This window comes from Neovison vison, chromosome 2 (genome assembly GCF_020171115.1).
Source record: "Neovison vison isolate M4711 chromosome 2, ASM_NN_V1, whole genome shotgun sequence".
NCBI lineage: Eukaryota > Metazoa > Chordata > Mammalia > Carnivora > Mustelidae > Neogale > Neogale vison.
In genome coordinates this window covers 78,424,902-78,428,155 of record NC_058092.1, presented here as the reverse complement: position 1 = coordinate 78,428,155, position 3,254 = coordinate 78,424,902, and positions in this window count along the sequence as shown.

Sequence of the window (3,254 nt, the reverse complement as noted above, 5' to 3'; positions counted from 1 at the left end):
CCAGGACCTGTAGATCATGACCTAAGCCAAAAGCAGACACTTAACGGACTGAGCCACCCAGGCATCTCTGTGGGTACAGTCTCAAAACCTATCCAGAATCTGAACTAGTCTAAGTCAAAACTCTTTCATCGACTTTGTTGCAATTGGCTGATCTCCAGTGCTTCTGCATCCCTTTGGCCTCCTCCAATCTAACCTCAACACAGCAGTTGAATGATCTTGGTAATCAATTCATTCTTCCAGTCCTCAGAACTTTTCAGTGGCTTCTTATTTCCCTCATAGTGAAAACCAAAGTCCTTCAGTGATCCTAAAGGCTCTATATCATCTACCTATTCTTTGACAAAACATGAAGAAGGCTTTGGATGAAATAACATACTTCAAGGGGAAGTATGACTCATGGTCCCAGTCTTGCTTCCTCCCTATTCAATTTCATGGTTTAAAAATTTGACCTTTTACTTACTTGCCTTAGATATCAATATTTTTATTAGCAGACTCACCATTTTTTAAAAAAGTAAAATGAGTTTTTAAATTGTTTTTTTTTTAAAAGATTTTATTTATTGACAGACAGCGAGAGAGGGAACACAGGAAAGGGGAGTGGGAGAAGCAGGCTTCTAGCTAAGCAGGGAGCCTGATGCCAGGCTTGATCCCAAGACCCTGGGATCATAACCTGAACCCAAGGCAGACACTTAACAACTGAGACACCCAGGCGTCCTTAAATTGTTTTAACAATAAAATGTATAATGTTTATCACTAGGTATAAGCTCATAATTTCCTTTATTAAATTTATTTATTTAACAAATAACATTAAATATAATTAAATATATTTTCTTCATATGTAACTTAAATGTGTAGAAGATTTAAATTTGGATGTGAATGAATACATATAGCAAATAAAGAATTACCTTACCATAATAAGTTCAAATAAAGGTTACAAATAATTTGGGGGAAGTGGCGTAAACACAGGCCCCATCTGTGAGGAAAGAAGGCATAAATTTTATATAGTGCTATCACAGAATGTGAGTTTAGTTAATCAACTCAAGATTTATCAACTTAAGGGACGCCTGGGTGGCTCAGTTGGTTGGACGACTGCCTTCGGCTCAGGGCGTGATCCTGGAGTCCCTGGATCGAGTCCCACATCGGGCTCCCAGCTCCATGGGGAGTCTGCTTCGCTCTCTGACCTTCTCCTCGCTCATGCTCTCTCTCACTGTCTCTCTCTCTCAAATAAATAAATAAAATTTAAAAAAAAAAAAAAAAAAGATTTATCAACTTAAGATTCTGTCCCATTAACCTTGTCAATCAAGATTTTGTAAGAAATAACACTGGAAAACACTGAAAGTTAATTTTGCATCAGAATGCTGAAACTATATGGCATAACGAGTTTCTTTCGGCATAAGAAATATAAATCAGGTATAGTAGGAAGTTCTGGAAGTTTCGGAGAAAGGGCTGTAACCTAATCTGAAAGTCCTCAGAAGTTCCTACCCATCTTGAGTAACGTGGATGCCTGTCTGTCCTTAACTGCATTTTCAGGCTCTTTATGAGAAGAAGACCCATTATGAAGGAGAGTCCATTTGCCCAACTTCAGATTACTAATGGGCTGAAGAGGGCTATTCATGAGTCACACACTCCAAAATAAAAATGGAGGATCAATTCCCAATGGGGCTTCCAATTTCCCTTCCAGAAGAGAATCAGGAACTTATGGATTCCCACAATCCTTCACCTCCACCAGAATCAGAAACCCATTAACCCTTTATCACCTTTCACTATCCCTTACCTACGTCCCCTCTTCCCTTCTTATCCAGTTTTCATACTACAGTCAGTCATGACAATCCCTTCTTGCAATCACCTTCAACACCTCTATCTCCTCTTCCTTCTTATTTCATGCTTGGCAAAATTACAACTTTTATTAAATCCTTATTAAACTTTAAATTTAATCCATTAGGTCTACATCTACCCTTTGCCCTGTAGCTCATTGTGACTAAAGGAAGAGGCACAACTGTGTTGTAAAGTTGTCCTTTTAATAAAAGAGCAACTAGCACTTCCATCCCCCCCCATACTCCCTAACCATTTCCCCTGCTACAGTTCTCTCCACAGCACATATAACCATCTAATACATTATAGAATTTTTTGCTTATTTAATCTATCTCTCTCTCCCTAGAGTGGAAGCTCAGAGAAGGGATTTTTGTCTATTTTCTTCACTGCCTTATCCTCACTACATCGTTGAGTATCTGGCACAGCGCAGGTGTTCATTTAATTGGTCTAATGATGAATAAATGACTTATGCCTAAAGACCCACTTCACCAATGGGACAAATATGTAAAGGGATATATATTTCTCTGTTGAGAAATCCACTGTCCAAAGTAAAAAGTAAAAGATGGCACCCTGGCTTGTGCTTGAAAGAGTTCTGAAGTGACGTAACTCTGTATTGAGGGCAGGAGGCTCTCTTGTCCTGGAAGGGATTAAAGAGTTCCTAAATTTTTTAAAAGATTTCATTTATTTATTTGACACAGAGAGAGAGAGAGAAATCTCAAGTAGGCAGAGAGGCAGGCAGAGAGAGAAGGGGAAGCAGGCTCCGTGCAGGCTCCCTGCTAAGCAGAAAGCCTGGGTCTCTATCCCAGGATCCTGAGATCAGGACCTGAGCTGAAGACAGAGGATTAACCACTGAGCCACCCAGGCATCCCAGGGAGTTCCTAAATATTTGCTGGGGTTGTCTAGCATTTGAAGTAGATTACCAGCCCTCAAATATCATTGAAATTATAAAAACTCTATGGCTCTAAATCCTTATTAATTGGTGGATGTTGGCACAGGTATTTTCTATTGTACTGGAGAAGCAAAGAGACCAAAGGAAAAATCTATATGAGAAATGACCTCATCTTTTGGCTGCTTTTAACAGTTATAATCCATGTCAGGAAACTGAATATGCCTTCAGTGATCCAGCAGATTGTTCCCAAATCTGAATTCTTTGATCAGAACTAAAATAAGTGGTTAAAAGGGGGAAGTTCCCTCTGACAGAATCACAGCAAGTGCAATAATAATAAAATTAGAGCAATTTAAAACAAATTCAAAGGAAAACAAACCTGTTTGCTAAAATTCTTTTGTTGCCTATTCCCTGCTTATTCATTGTTTCTAAGGAGGCTTTATGTTAATTTTAGTGAATTCTGACCCCTTGTCCTGACCTAATATATTCTAAGGATGCATTCCTATTGGAGCATTCCACATTGTAACTCAGCCACTTCCTAAATTTTTATTGACACATAGGT